This window comes from Bombus vancouverensis, chromosome 15 (genome assembly GCF_051014615.1).
Source record: "Bombus vancouverensis nearcticus chromosome 15, iyBomVanc1_principal, whole genome shotgun sequence".
Classification (NCBI taxonomy): Eukaryota; Metazoa; Arthropoda; class Insecta; order Hymenoptera; family Apidae; genus Bombus; species Bombus vancouverensis.
In genome coordinates this window covers 2,220,056-2,236,780 of record NC_134925.1, presented here as the reverse complement: position 1 = coordinate 2,236,780, position 16,725 = coordinate 2,220,056, and the positions used below count along the sequence as shown (strand labels likewise).

General features: G+C 44.1%; 1 long non-coding RNA gene across 2 annotated transcripts in view; it reads right to left on the bottom strand.

Annotated features, from left to right (window-relative positions):
• Positions 1–16,725, bottom strand: part of LOC143303658 (uncharacterized) — a 139,681-nt gene that overhangs the window by 16,696 nt on the left and 106,260 nt on the right. The gene's annotated exons all lie outside the window — the stretch shown is intronic.

The window sequence follows — 16,725 nt, the reverse complement described above, 5'->3', positions numbered from 1 at the left end:
AATAAATGCACCGAGCAGCCGCCGCGTAAAATTGCAAAAGTTTCGGACACTCGGCTCCCTACGACGAACGAGGGTCGGACCTATTCATTTGCACTACAAAAAAGCCCGTGGCTTATAAACGCAACCCCTTGAACCAGCCGCTTATTTTCAACGTCGGAGCCCTACTATTCCTTTTTGGCCATTCTCTTTTCTCTCGTCGACTCTCGTTCCGATGCATTTGCACGCGCCTGCGATCCAACCGATTCTCGCATGTAATATTTAAAGAGCCGATCACGACACGGAATACTCTCGTTCTCCTTCATTTTTCTTACAGGAGATTCCTATTATTTATTTATTTATATTTTGGTTTGTCATTTCTTTTTTGTATTGTTCATTTTATAATCTACATTCTCGTCTATTAATCCATATGAAATACGTACAAAATTTGTCATGTCTGCAAAGTTTTCATTCCCTCAGAGTTTATCATCGTTAGCGTCTCGACACGAGATAATTTAATTTCAGACTGCTTTTCGTTGGACAAGCTTTTTGCCGAAGCCATTACCGACCATGTAACCGAGCGTAGCCGCGAAAATACCGAATGGAATTCGATTACAGTCCTCCAAATCGCTACGTTACTATACTCTCATACCTGTTTTTATTCCCTCACGAAAAAGTTCGCATTCCAAGCGTCGAATATTTTGCTCGCGCTGTTTGGGCAATAGAGCGACTCGTGTTGTTACACCCATGAAATAAACGTTTTTCAGCCCTTCCACGGTGCTTATCATTAGCAATTCCATAACGGAAGTCGTAGCGGTATCGGGGACTCGCGATCGGCCGCGTCTTCGCAAATATAAATGTTAATGTGCCTTTGTCAGGCTTCCGCATATATTACTGGCAGGCACAGTTGGCGGATTCTTCGTAAAATTTGTTGAGTTTTAGGGAGGGTGAAATACATAGTTAAGCGGCTCGACTGTAGCATTTGAAAGGGTGCCCTCCTCGAAGGGTTGCCTCGCGATAGCTCGTCATATTCCTCGCGAATTCTATCGATTCCTCTCCTGTAAAATTATTAATATTTTTTTTGATCGTGCAATGATACTGCATTGTTGAGTAAAATGGGAAAAAATAAAATGAAGTTCGGCCAACGTTAAAGAAGGATATGTTTTTGAGCTCGTTGGAAAGGTCACTTTGTTGAGAATCTGTTTAAGAAGAGTCATTCGACGAATCGATTTGATTTTCATTTTCATCGCAGTGAGAGAGTGGGAACGGTTTCATATTTCAGCATTTCTCGGAGAACGAAAATTTACTTTTCGATACATAATTTCGAAAATAATCACGACCTCGTATTTCCTCGTAGATGTATCAACATTTTATTCTGTACCATTTTTAATTTTATTATTATCATATTACATGTATACGCGTTAAACTGCAAAATATGAGAAGCACGTTGTACACCTCAATTTCTTATAACCGCAGTAAAAAAGCCTGAAAATGTTGATTGAAATTAATGCGACGTAACCAGTGGCAAAGAGCGCAGGCAAGAGCGTGCGAAAAAAATATTAAGCTGGAAATTCGTCAAAACTGACGTTCCCCCTTTTTCTCGTCGACCTCTCGTATATACAAAGATTCGTTTAAAAACACGTATATTAACGTACGAGGGCGATACATTAATCTCTGTGCGTATGTCGCCCTTTAAATTAGATGCCATCGGCTTTAAAGAGAAAGGCGGTGGTAATAACTGCGCAGGATAGACGAGCACATTTCGAATTAACTTCGGACACGTCGAAATCGCAAATAAACCGGTGCAAACACTCGCCGTCCCGATGCAATGGCAGCGGTTCGAAGCAGAAAGGGTCGTACGCCGCGATCGGGATACAAATTCCAAGCTGTCTGGCCAGCCTTTTACCTCTTCGTTCCTCTTCTCTCTATCGTTGTCGGTTTTCTCCTTCTCCTCCTCCTCTCTCTCTTTACCTTTTAATTAACTAACTGCGTCGACGGAGTAACTAAAGAGGATCCGCGATTTTCGAACGGGAGGCTTTCATCGCCGGCCGAAATAATCCATTTGGCCGAGTAGAAAGGCTAAATAAGATTATCGCGTCAAGTTCCGCCGCTCTACAAGAGAGAACAATAGAGAGGGAAAGATCGTATCCGGTAATTCAATTTCCAGTTTCACGGTAATCGATCGTGATCCTTCCACGCGTAACCGATCGCACGATTCTCCAGAATCCTCCTGTTCTCCGCGATTCTTATCTCTTTTGCGTCGAGTCGGCGGAGGAAAGTAAATTCGTCTGTGCTACTCGAGCGTCTAATTGCTCGTTCAAGATATCGACGAACCTTCAAAAGCTTCGATACTATCGACCGGTCGGTATTTTTCGTTGATCGTGTAACGATCAAAGTCTTAAATACTAAAGTCGTGGCATTGATACGGTACGCGTTATTTACGTCTGTTAAGACCAACGCAACGCGGGGGCCACTGTAACTAAGAAGGTTAATAAGAAGTCGTTTTCGAGCCAACGTGCCGAGATACGTCCACTTTGTTCAGGAAGCAGACGAGAAAAAGGGGAAAAAAGAGGAGACGGTCGATAGGGCGATTAATCTGGCCGGAAAGCGAAATCATCCTTTCCAGCCGTTTTCTTCACCGAGGACTAAGAGAAGAAGGAACTTATGAACGTCCTCCCCGGGGATTATGGCGAGAACAATGAAGGCTGACTCGCCGTCTCCTCGTTTTCACGGAGTGACACCTTGTTCGCCGGGACTAATTACTTTCGGCTTAAAATCCTTAATTTGTTGCCGAAAGGCCGGCGACGAAGCCTTCTATCCCCGCTTCGATAAAATCTTTCCGCGATGTGCCTTCCGTCCTTGTCGAAAGACGTTTAAAAAGATAATTTTTCGGAGGGGAAAAGTCGATGAACGTGGCCTGTTCGATCCGACGAATCTTAAAAATAGTCAACCAGGAGTCAAATTTTACTTTCTGTTTCGTTAAATTTGCTTTATCACCTGGTAGCTCGAACACGAGTAGAATCGTTGAAACGTGCGAAAACAAATTGACAACGATTATAGCCGCTGACGCGCATCTGCATAAACTCGATTTGCATATCAGCAAGACAAAATTGCCCTCGTTTTCACCCTCCAAGTATGAAACATAAAAGACAAAGTACGAACCCCATGCACCCTTTGCGCTTCCCCACCGTGATTATTTATCGAAATCACTTAATTAAATACTATATATCGTCCCTTCGATCGCAGGATTCAAACGTCGATCGAAGCGTTGGTCGTGGGACATGGCTGTTCATGCAGGTTGGACGAGCCGGAGATAAAACGGCGCTGGTAGGAAATTAGTCCCGCGTTGGCAACTTCTGGCGAAGATGCCGGACCGATATTGAATCGCGTCTGCACCCTTTCTCGTCTCATAACGGCGAAAGGTCTACGAGGCAACAGATGTACCTGATACATATTCATATCAGACCGCTCCACGATTTCGTGTTATTGTTACTGTTATTATTGTCAGGGTCGGAGCCAGTTCGTCGTAATAGCTCGAAAAAGAACGTACGAGCTAGGGATGGAAGACTTTGACCGTGCTTAATTTCATGCCCTTCGCCGATTATGGTTATCTCGGTAGACTGCATCACCGTTTCGCCTTCTTATTTTCTCAGACTTTAGCGCTATCAGAGTTTCTTTCACAGCGTTAGTAGCAACTTTGTAAATTAAACGGACACTTGGAAATTTCTCGCGTAAACTCGATACAGCTCGCAATACCGTCAAATTACAAAATCTACGATCTCTAGGGATCCTCGGCGTTCATGTCCCTCGGCGTTTCTCTAACTGTATTTCACAAATCCAGAGAATTCTCAAATCTAATTTGAGTTTAGAAAATTTGGAGGTCGCGCGATTGTCTAACGTAAATTTCCAGCTGCAAAACTCGAGAAGCACGTTTCGGCAAAGTCGGTCGAAGGGCAAGCGCGACGTAGCCTCTCGACAGACCCCGGAGTATCTGGAACCGACCCAATCTAAACGTCGGTTACGAAAGGGCGTGCAAGGGGTTGGAGAAGTCTGAATTTTCAGTGGGCGGGTTCGTCGAAACTTCTCCATAACGCGGCCGAATTAATGGCAATTAATGGCATCCGTGTTTACCGGCCGGCTGTACACAAAGGCCTGTTTGAGTAGCCAGTTCGCGACCAGGAGCACGTGTAAATTTCCACTCTCGTTTTCGGCCGAGACGGAGCGAGAGAGAAAGAAGTTTGATCGAGGGTTCTTGAACCACGCCGCGCAAACAGACCCCTAATGAATTACTTGCTATTCGAAAGCGGGAAAAAATCCAATTACCGCGAGGCTCGTCGTCACTCCATCCTTCGGATTCCTTTTGTAATCGACGTCCCTGACTTTCTGACTTCGCCAGCTATATCGTGGAATCAGGATCGGTAACCGCGCATTTGTCTACGTCCGGCATGAATCTCTGGAGCGGTTCTTCAAGATGACGAAGCATTCTTCGGATTCTGCACCTCTGCGATGCTTCTTCGTTGTTCCTTTCTTCTGCCTCTTCAGCTGGTCCTGCGATTTCATTGGAAAAATGGACAATTACGTGGTAGCGGTGTGTAACAAGGATGGTAAAATCGTTTTTCCAAGTTTCTTGAAATTTTTCCAATTGTAAACGCGATACACCTAATCGCTGAGACGGGAACTGCGATCATTTTCTGCGAGTCCTCGCCGTCTGGAAGCTAGTTTCGATACGGCATCTTTTTAGAAACCTTTAGTTCTTTCATTTCTTTCATTCTCGTAATTTGAAAATTCTTCGCCATTTAAGTTGTACCGTAGCTAATTTGGAGAGTACGGCGGATATGCTAAAGTTCCCCTGTCAAGTTCTCCGATTCTTTTACTTTTTCTTTGCAACTGCACGATGTTTTTGCCCAGCTGCACCGCCCAAGCCGCGTCAGTTGTTGACGATAAACGACATCATCGACGGTATTTCCGGGCTTTGAAAGTTCAAAACGAACAACTCCTTGCAAATTCGATCATACACACGACAACGTTTTATTTCCATGAACAATATTCGATTTTTGAGTTGTTCTCGGTGTTTCATTTGGGGGTAATCACCGTGGTTTGGTTGGATTGTCGTACATAATTCATTTTTCGTCGTCCGTAACGCAGCATCGATTCAACGTCAGACTGCGTCGACGATATTTTCCGATAACCCTAATACGATATTCTATATATTTTCTTCTTTTTATAGGTATATTATATCAAAGAGATACAGCGAGATAGTATCGCTTGTTATTTATTCAATTTCGGCCTCATCTGCCTAGAAACGGATTTGGCTTGCAATTCCTTTCATTCGTTCTTCCATACTTATCATACCTATCGTTCCTTGATCAACTAATCGCTTATTTACCTAACCTACCTTACCCTATTTTTACTTTGTTACTATTTAAACTTGTCCTTAGTGGGGTAGTTTTTTTATATCCATTTGTTTTCGTTTAAACTCTGCTTGGACCGAATTCTTTCTTACGGTAAAGGCGTAGCATGACAGAGTTAACTCATTTGAACCCTCGACGACCTCCATGTAAACGGTTGTTTCTGCAAATTTTCGCCACAGCGAACGTATCGGATATCGTCACGCGTTTAACGACGTATCAGCATAACACGATATACGTAACGATGGACAGACAGCCGAAACGTTTGAGACAAGAACAAGTAAAAAATGATTAGAAGTGGATGATCGAGGCAGAAGTTCGTTTAGCGAAAATGACGATAAGAGCTGCGAGAACCTTGCTGCTGCCGTCTTTAGCGAATCTAACGACGGCGGCGATAACGAGGAGGCCGGCGATTTTCATCAAGGACACAGAGAAATACTTGGTGAAAATTCTCGGCTGAAAAGACGAGTTACTCGCCTCGAAGCATAATTTTGCACAAAAGCAGCATTTGCGATACGCGTTCGGTTAATTCAGCTTCGGTAGAATTCTGCATCCTTACACCGCAGTCTTGAAACTGTTCTACTTTATCAATTATTTCACCGCATGGTCGTCCTCGATGGTTTAGGGAATATCGAAGGTTCAAACAACCGTTCGACCAAACTCGGAATTAATTTAAAGCAAATCTTTGTTCTCTGGCAATCGGTAAAACCATACTCGATTAATCCCGACGCGTTGAAGATAAACAAAAGATAAATACCGAGTGGCACCACGCACGTAACATCACTTTAATCCTTTAATCTGTGCGATCTATTGCCCCGTGCATGGAACACCAACTGAGAATTAGCGTTCCCTCGTTGCTGGCTCACGGCTGCGGCTGAATTATTGTCTCTGTATCAGAAACCAGCCCTCGTAATGCGATTCCACCGAGAAATTACGCAGCGTGACGACGGGAATCGTTCCACCAAGACACCCCTCTACGGAAACTCTTCGCGGAAAGGGAACGGAGAAAGAATGGAAGATGACAGGAAGAGAGACGTCCGCGTTATCTCGAGCATGTCGCGCGGAAACCATGGCGAAAAACTCGACGGAAAGCGAACAGCATCCTCGCGATGGCTATGAATTATGCATGGGGCTCGACTGGCGAAACTTTACGACGTATATATACTACGACCTCGTGGAAATCCCTGAGATTCCATTAGACAGATTTTAATTAGGCGGCATTTTATCGACTCGCCACTGTACTCTTTTCCTCCTCGCCGAAGGAGACGGTTTTATATGCTTTTCATCGAAAATGCTGCGTGAATTTGTGAAACGTACTACTCTTCGTCTCATTTATTTGTAAATTATGATAACCGACGGTTGGAAACGGTTGTGATATCGATTTCAGCTCTTAAAAAGTGTAAATTCGTTGTTCTCGATGATTGTTATACGAAATCGAAGTTTTTATCTCGTTTGTAGTTTCCACGTCGCTCTTATATCGTTTCTAAATTATAATTTTAGCTTTGAGTCGGTTTCTAAGTGGCTCTACACTCGATTTTATGTATCGCTTTTATTATCCATAATTCTAATCTGAATAGTTAACCTATTATTATTTAAATCAATCATTGTAAAAATTGATAAAAATATAATTATTACGTTACGTACTTCGTTAAATTTCGTGCTCCCATTATCGGCTGAATCACAGTGGCTTTTAGTTTGAAACAATCGAAACTGTTTCGTAACGTAATAAAAAACTTTACGATATTATGGAGATTCGTATTTCAAGATAATCGTAGCTAATTTCATCGGGGCGCAAACGTTGGCGTAGTACCGCGTAACATTTTTTACCTTCTGTTTGGAAAAGGGGTTGGCAAGTGGCGCCACGAGGGACATTCGCTGTTTTGTCAGTGTTTCGCGGAGCAGGTGTCCAGCGCAGCTACTATCCGCAAACAGAAAAACACAGCAACATACCGGGGGTGAGTTTTTACGAAACGACCAAAGTTGGAAAAACTCGGGTAAAAATTGAACGAGCAGTCTTCTCGTGAATTCGACGAACGAGCTTCCTCGTGGTTTATGGAACGTAAACAACACGGGGAGAAACGACAGTCAGACACTGGAACGAGGGATAAAGTGGCACAAGATCGGCCGTTTTCCGCTTCCAGTTTGTATTTATTACCCAGAGCTCGATACGAGTACAGCGATTCTTATTTTTCTTTCTCGATGGACGAGACCCTCGCGGACAAGGGTTGGAAAATGTTTATGCCATCGCGAGGCAACACCTGGTTGCTAGGGATTGTTTATCAAGACGACGTACGTATTCTCGATGGTTGGTCGATTGGCGGCTGAAAACCACAATAATTAATTCTAAGGGCAAAGTTCCAGAATTTTTGAACACTCCATTCTTACGAAGATTTCGTACTTGTTTGATTTTTCGAAATCGCGATGTTCTCGCGAGTAAACTGATAAAAGAATCGCATTTGGAAAACAGGTTTGAAGTTTCATATGCACACTTCGAGCAATTTAAACAAACCGATATTCCAAATATGCCGCAATTTCTCTATCAGAAAACAGAGCTACGTAAAAAGAAATTGTTCATCGGTATCAGATATAGAAATTATGCAGTGTGTTTCGACGTTTCTCCGACATGGTGCGATGATAGTAAATAGCCGAAGCTTTGCGAAAGAGTGATAAGGCGCCGAGTTAAGGCAGTCTCCGTAAAAAGATAAATTGTTGCTCCGAAAGAAATACACGGTAACACGGAAGAAAGTACCTAGCTACGCGAACTTTCGCTTTTCGATCCTCCCACGCGTGTCTCCCTCTGTTTCTTGCCTTAAACTCAAGCGAACTGCAAACTTCCATCAGGCAGGGATCTTCGATCCCGTCGATGTGCCTCGGCTTGTTTCTCGAACGTTCTCGCATGACGAGAAGTCGTCGTGACACGCGATAAGAGGACGTCGTAGGCAAAGTGTTTCTCGAGTCGAAGGGGCTGCAGACACGAGAGGGAAGCTCGCGGGGGTCGAAGAAAAGCGAAGAAAGCGAAAACGAAAGAGAGAGAGAGAGAGAGAGAGAGAGAGAGAGATTCGACGTCAGCAGATCGAAGGTTCCGTTCTCCTGCGACGGCTGCGGGTATTAGAAAAGGCCGAGAGGAAAAAGAACGGGGAACGAACGATTCGGCTGCATACAAGCCTCGAATAATATTCGAATATTGAAGGCGGAACGCGAACACCGGCGCGCTCGTAAACCCACGCGGATATGAATGCGGATGGCTCAATTTTCCGTGGCTGCCGCGCTAACATCCAAGACGTGACGGCTTTGTCGACCAACTTTTTCCTCCTCTGTTTCTCTACAGTTCGTTCCCTGAGAACGCGGTGTCTTGGAAAACGAGCTGAAAATTATTACGCCAAGCGACGTAGGGCACGAGGTAGTTGATACGCTTTTACGAGAACACGGTCTACGGATGATTAGATGGTTTCGCGGTAACATAGTCGGGGACGGAATTACTATAATCCGCGTCGTTTGTCTTACTATTGATAGATTTTGCGAATTTAGACGGCAGAATGGGCGTGGTTGGTATAGAAAATTCCTTTCTCCTTCGCGATTCCGGTAAATTTTTGTACGTGTCATCTAGTCAGACAAACTTAAGTCGTTTGGTCCAATTTTAAAAAAAGTTATTTTCTTTTGAAGCGCGTTCGGATACGTTCGCGAGTCGCTGTATACAGAAACAAGCCGAGTCATTCTATACCTTGGCATATAAGAAGATGTCTTTCCATTTCTCTTAACAAACTCCGTGAAACATTATTACCGGAATCTTCACGAAAGACCTTCTAGAACGACGAATCACAGTGGCGGAATATTCCATATACCCTCTCATCGATCCCTGCACCCTAACAGAGAAAAGTATCCGCAAGAGAAGCTTCTCTCCTCTCGATTCTCTTTCGGAGTAGTTGGTGCGTGTCGCATTGTACCGGTGGATGTTTTCCAGGGGTCTGCCGCGTCCTGAGACTTCCATCAACTGTCCCAGCGACCCGGGGAGGATGTTGGATTCGGAAGGTAGCGCGGAGAGCGTCCGCGGTTCGGAGAATTCGACGGCGCGCGAGGAAACGATCGTCACGCTGCCGAATCGGCAGAATGCGGACTGTGACAAGCTCGAGGAATTCGAGAAGCTGCTTCAAACGATTTTACCTTCTCGCACACCGTCGCAGGAGGAGGAGGAAACGGAAGAGAACGAGATCAAGAAGAAGATAGGTTCGTCCTTGTTCGCTACGGTGTCTGCAACGTGTGCCGATTTTGGTACACGCGGAAACTTATTTACAGGCCAAGCGACATTCTAATACTCGTACAATACGTATAATAGGCGTAGAAACGTGAAAGAACGAACGAAGTTTCAGTACAAATTGCTCCGAGTCAGGTAATCTGACTAATCTAAACGAAGCTTAACTGTCTCAGAGAAAAAGAACAGATTACGAAATAAAGTCAACGAATGGAATATCCGGATATAAACTTAAATGTAATTTGCGTATTTTGCAGGATGTTTGGTAAAAATTCGTTGCCGGTGCGTAGAACAAGATACGTTTAATTTGGCGTTTTTGCTCGAAAGAGACTGAAAAAGGCTGAGAAAGGGCATCGTAATGCACAGAGGACTCTGCCGAGGGCTAACTCTGACCCCTTAATGCCGACAGGGGCTAAAACAAAGCCGTCCCGCTCCAATTATCGTTTCATTTTTTTTTCCTCGAGAAAGCTTCCGAGTAAGCCACAAAACGCCAAGTTCGTTCTGAAAAAAGTCTTTCTGCGCGAGCATCCAACCCTTCTTACTTCCCACCCTTTAGCGTAAAACCTACCAGAATTTACGATTACAAAAAGTACAGCGGTTTGTAACTAAAAGGCAAAAGTTTCGAGACTCGTGCACGTATTTGCGCTTCTTAGGATTCGCTAAAGCGATAAGATTCAGGATTAAAGCAACGTAGCGCTAAAAAAGAGCCTCCTCTTATCGTATCACTTTCCAGCAAGCATCCTGACCATTTTTCCTGCAGCTGGAATACTGCTTAGAATAGAAATCCAAGAGGGATATTTAGGTTGTGCATAGGTAGGGGTTAGGTTGGGCTTAGGTTCGTTATATAGCCGGAGATGGGCTGACGTTATGACGACGACTCTTGACGTAGTCGGGTTTTAGAAGATACGCGAAGAGAAAGAAGGGAGGTTCGTCTATGCTGGATCCCCCTTGTTCCGAGGAACACTGGCTCGTTCTTTTAAAAGGTAGAACGATGAGAAGGGACGAAGAAAAAGGGCGAGGGCCAAGGGATGCAGTTTCGCAGTGGAAACTCAGGTAACCTGTTGAGAGGGCCTGGAGTAGGCGAAAATGGAGAGCTTGATGCAGCTTAACTTGGAGAATTTCCCAGACGCTCGCCAAGGGCATTTGCAGGGAAAGTGGCTGGCTGGCTGGTTGGTTGGCAGTCGGGGCGCTTTCCGACAGCGAAGAAATTTCTCCGGCCCCGGGGATTAAGTTCCGCCTCGCGGCTGAAACGTCTCACCAGCTTTCGTCTTTTATCTCCCCAGCCCACGGTTTCTATTCTTATTCGGCCGCTTTCACGGCGAGCACGCGGCAACTGGATGGTAACGCGAACTTTAATGATCTTTTTCGTGGCCGGACAGAGCCGCCGGAAATTAGCGACCGGTAGAACTCGCTCGCCGGGAGCTCTTCGCTTTTGTATTCTTTTCTCGTCGTAATCGTTGTCGACGTCGTCGTGAACTCCAACGACTCGGAGGAAAATGGACAGAAAGATATTTTTCCCAACTCTTACTCGTCCGCGTTCGCGTTCCAATATCACCGGAGAAAGACACAAGAATATTAGACGACGATCTTTGTCAGTTTTTCCACTTTAACGTACCATCAGCTACGTTATAAATTTGTTTGTAGCGTGCATGATACCGAATAACGATAAATACGATAGTAATATTATTATCAAAACTGATGTAAACGATAACGAAACGATGCGACAGATACAGTCGAGAAAAGTATAGATTTTATTATATCAAATTGACGAGATTCTTATTGTAATAATCTTTTCGGTTTTATTCGAGAAGCTCTTAAGGGAGTGGAATTACTTGGCAATGTTTTTCTCTAACGTTTCGTGGATTCTTGATAGATAGTTCGAACGAGAATCCGTTGTTTTTCTTTCCTGTTAATCTTGCCCGCCGAATCGTCGATTTGGGGAAAGCACGATGGTCTCTGGAGATCGCTCGAAGCGGCCGGACGAAACATTAACTCCATCAGGGGTAGAAAAATTATTCCACGGAAGAAAGCCGCGGGCAGTCTGGCCGTGGCGTACGCGAGCAGAATTAACGATCGCCGCGGAAATCGAAATATTAACTGGACGTGACAGCGGTCGCCCTCCGGTGCCGCAGTAGAATGGGACGCGCTTGATCAGACATCGTTCAGTTTCGAATATTTCGCGCGTCATTCTTTCTCTTTCTCTAAACTCCATGTATCGATATACTTTTACTAACAGCAGAGTCTCTTTATTCTTTACAAAACGAAGCTGATAACAAACGACTCTATATAATATTTAATATAATAAATATATAAGAATCTTTATATTTTTGTCTTTGTATCTGTATCTGAGTGATTCTACACAAGTGGGAATTTTTGTGGCTCCCGCTTTTTAACACACTAGCGATACCAGCATGTTCTTGTTATACCAAGAAGCTTGTTAGGATTCGTACGTTAAACGAAAAAGCGTATGGGCAAGATCATTGTCGCTTATGCAGAGTGGTTCGTCTTTGTAACACGTACACATGCATAGTGGCTAGAAAATGTATTCGCACACTATTGTACTTGTCATAACATTCGTATACTTGGTAATGAAGTCGTAATGGTAATGCGAGAGCTTTCTTCGAACAACGTCACGACGATGTGCAAGGCTAACGATAACCTGTTTAATTACGATACACCGAGTAGATTTAACAGGAGGAAGGTAACGGTGCGATGCGAATGTTTTCCGAGGGAACCGCAGCTGTTGCCAAATTCGAGTCGTCGCGGCGAGTTCTTGGCCTCTCGATGGCCCAGTCCTAAATTTCCTGCTGAATTTCCGTGGAAACCGAAACGCCGTTGTCCCGCGTGGTGTTCCAAATTAAACTCATAAAACGTCCGGGTCCGACACGAACGTTCGGAACCCGGTCCCGGAATTATACGACGCGATATCAACGTAAATCTTGGAAACATGATTCCGTGGCTACCTTGGAACACGCAGACACTGTATTTAATCATGGTTTAGTTACTTACGAGCGATTCTTTCCTACTTGAAAAACTTGTTCTCAAGTTTCGTTTAATTTGCCTGGTTAATTTGTTTGGTTTAAATATCGCTCGATATTAACCGAAAGTAACATCAAGGTCGTAGAACAACGTGACAAAACGATAAAAGAAACTAAAGTAACCATACCTTTGCTATTGCTAGGCAATTATACGAAATCTATAATTTTATTTCAAACAATTATGTTTGTGCAATTATATTACACGAAACTACAATATAATTCCATTCTGATCGTAGTATAATCGCGTATTATTATAGTTTTAATGAAATTTCAAAATGTTTTATATATAATATAGTAAAAGCGATATGAACACAAAAGTTTTGTACGACAAGCGTCGCAACACTTTTGTATTTTGGCTTTCGATCAGGGATAGTTGAGAACTTCTTAAAGCTTGGAATCTGGTTTAGACAGCGCCCCCGTTTAGTTAGAACCCTGTAGCCACAGCATCGATTAATACAAACTTTAATTAAACGTCCCCCGCGGAAACGTTCCGGCGCGCCTTCGAACGTGCATTCCGTGCAATTTCCGGCGCGATGGTGTCAGACTCGCGCGCATGATTAAAATAATAAATTGCCAGCTCGCGTTTTCGCTGGAAATTAGCGGCACATCGGCCGGAAGGCCGCGACACTGGCCGTTTCTCGGCCCGCAAACGACGATACTTTGAATTATAAATGGCAACGAGGGCGTTGCCATTCGCTTCGATGTAAGGAAATTCTTGTGCGAGTACGGAGGATGAGAGATTTTAACGGAGCCTATGCTCTGCGTCGTCTCTGGCTACCAGCCAATTCGATCTCACGGTCTGCCTCGTTTTCGGAATTGCGCTATTAGATTTACGAAAAGCGTTCCCGCGACGCTTGGATTTCCAGAAGAGAGTCGCCGAATGGCCTTCTGATCGAAACCAGTTTTCCTGGCTCCGTCCTAACTGTCTTGGATCGGAAAATGCAATAAAAGCATCTTTACGAATAATACAAGATACGTTTAAATTTGGGATTCGAATCACACGTATTCTGAGAAATGAAAATGGACCGTACGTTCGAAAGCTTCTCGTATTGAAAATAATCTAACAAATTGAAATTTCTCGGAAACGAGGGAGGTTACCGAAGAACGTAAACTTCAGCGGAGATGGATATCAAATCGTTTTCAGTATGTGGATCGTTTATCTCGATGTACAGCGAGCCTCGGATAAGAATGACGAACGATCGGAGCGTCGTGGAACCGACAGGATTATCAATTTTTCCGAGTCAAAAGTTCATCGGATCCCCTAAGAAACTCGGGCTCTCTCCACCTTCGAAATCGTTTCCGTTACCTTCGACTTCTGCTCACCTTTTTCTATACAGGGTGTTATGAAAAGTTGGAATTAAACTTCAGGGGCATACTCTGTACACTCGTGGAAAGAGCAGAAAGCACTTTGCCACATTTCTTCGTAGAATCGTTATTTAAACAATGTTAAAAGTAAAACTCAGTGGAATAACTCTATACGTACACGAATGCTGTAACGATAAAGCGGCAAGGTACTTGAAAGTCGAATGGTGCCACTATGGCGACGTTAAATATTTATTGTTTCGACTAGCTGGCAGTGTCAGCAGAAAAATACGCCGGCTGCAAAAACTTGACGATTATTGCGCACCCTTAAAGCTTAACCCCAACTTCTTGAAGCATTCTATATAAAAATATTATGAAACGTTGCGCCATTCGAAGAAGAAAGAACGTCGGTGTGACTTTGGACGTCAGACGCGTATATCGTGAAACGAGGCATGCGTGAAAAATGACACGGGCTTGAAAAGCTCCCTAAATAAGAAATCGTGGCCGCGTCCGCTGGAACCCTTCGAAGTGAGAGCGAAAATAGCCGCGGGACTCGCGGCCGATCATCAATTTTCAGCGTGTCAGCGCGCAGCAAAAAGGGCGTCTCGAGAGTCCGGAATCCTCGACTTCCGGCTCGCAGTTGCTCGCTCGCGATTCTCCGCGTTTTGCACCGCGATAAAAGAAGCCGTGCAGTGGATGACGAATGGCGAGCAACCAGGACAAATTTCGCCCTGGGGTAGATAACGTCCGAAATCATTACCGACACCCCGTGCAAATTGTTTGGCCGACGCAGCTCGAAGGCAGTCTCTTTTTTTTCCGCCTACGCCCTACCGTTTCAATTTGGGGACGGATGTTCGAAGGAAAAGTGATTGATGATCGACCGAATACCACGCTATGCAAGGGGTAGTCTTCTAGAGAGTATGAATTGATTAAGAGAATGCTGTTGATTCTCCGAAACGCGGCTGTGGATTGATCGTTCGAACGAAGGGTGACACGGTTTGATTATGTATTAAGGAGCAAGCGATTCTTGGATCACCTGTTGAGGGATTACGAGTCTGGTGGACGAATTAGGTATGATAAACGTTTCGAATGAGTTTTAACGAGTCGACATTTCTGGTGCCACTGAACTTTCGTATCCGTATCGCTATCCATACGATAGAACGATATATCGTTAAATCGTAATCCAGGTAACTAAGTGCTCGAATACTTTTTCGAGAAATTTTTTTAAACACGTACTTTCAGATTGGTTTCAAACTTGTTGATTAACGTAATCGCGATAGTCGAGTCTCGCAAGAACGATGAAATCTCGAAATCTTTCGTACAACGCACGCGATATATTCGTAAAAGGTGTCTACAAGCGTACGAATACTGTGACGAGCGTGTGTATACGAGAGAATTTATTTAACTTCGTTAACTTGCATGTAACTTCGATGTTCCGAACGTCGACTAATCAGCTCTTATTGAAGAAACTGAGAGATCGAAGAAACTCCGCCCCTCTCGCGTCACATCTAATTTACACCCTATAATAGAGTATTCAACGAAGATGAAATTCGTACAGCTACGAAAATTTTCATCTTTTCTCTCCGCTCATTCGAACGAAGGGTGAGCGTTCACGAAATGAAAGGCACACCCTCCTCTTTGCGAGCAGCGTGCATGGGTCAAATTTTTCAAGTTATACGCGCGGTTCGTTGGTGCGTGTGGAAGCCGTTCCGGAGATGCTCGAGTAGCGGAAAATCTGCTGGCTTTCGGGAAACGGCAGACGGCTAATCCGTCGAGAGAAATTAGTTCTGACGTTTGATCGGGGATACTCGAGACTCTTGTCGAGCCTCTTGTACGTTCGATGGCCAGATGTTCTCGCAAGCTGCTCCATTTTTTCCATTTTTCTATAGCTTTTTGGCAGTTTTCGATCGTATTGTGCAGGGTGCAACTGAACAATGGCAGCAATACGTATACGTATATTACGTGTACTTGATCGATAAGCCGATTAGAGGACGAAACGAACGTCCCTTTTCCAAGAACTCGCGTTATCAACGTTGCGTTCTAAATCCCCCTGCCAGCAAATGGCACCGCTTTTACTGGCTGAAATCCAAGGACAAACAGCTGCAGTGCCTTTCTGCGCCTTCCTATTTTTACGTCGGCGCAATTTCCTCGTTTTTACGACCGATCGATCGAACTGATCGGGCCAATTTGTCTCTTGCATTGTAAGCGACGCGATCAATCGACGACATCTTTTACTTCATCGAAACTCACCACCGTGATGTAGAAAGCGACATCCTACGCTGCCATTTTCTAATCGTAAGCCTCTCTGGCAATTACAATCTACGATTTCACTCACAATCCGCTTGTTCGATCGAAGAACAGGTTGCACGTAGATTCGTCTTCCAATCAATCGCATTCATCACTTTTGTCCATAATTTTACACACGCTCGTCAACCTACCAACGTCGGAAACAAATATAAAACGTTCGATAAAAGAATCGAGTTAACGTACAAAAAACTAGAGGTAATGTCGAAAACTTCGAAGAAACAAAATTCGCAAGAAAAATACTAAATCTTCAAACGATAATTAAATACCACAATCGCTCGAAAAATTCTTCTAAACTGTATTATGTCACACAAGGAAACGTTCGGTCGATTCATCCGTGGACGAGGAGCTTCAACATCCCAAATCAGTATCACTGATCGTCGACATACTTAAAAAGCTATTTGTCGTATTTTATCACCTGCATATTCTCCACAGTAAGCCACGTCGA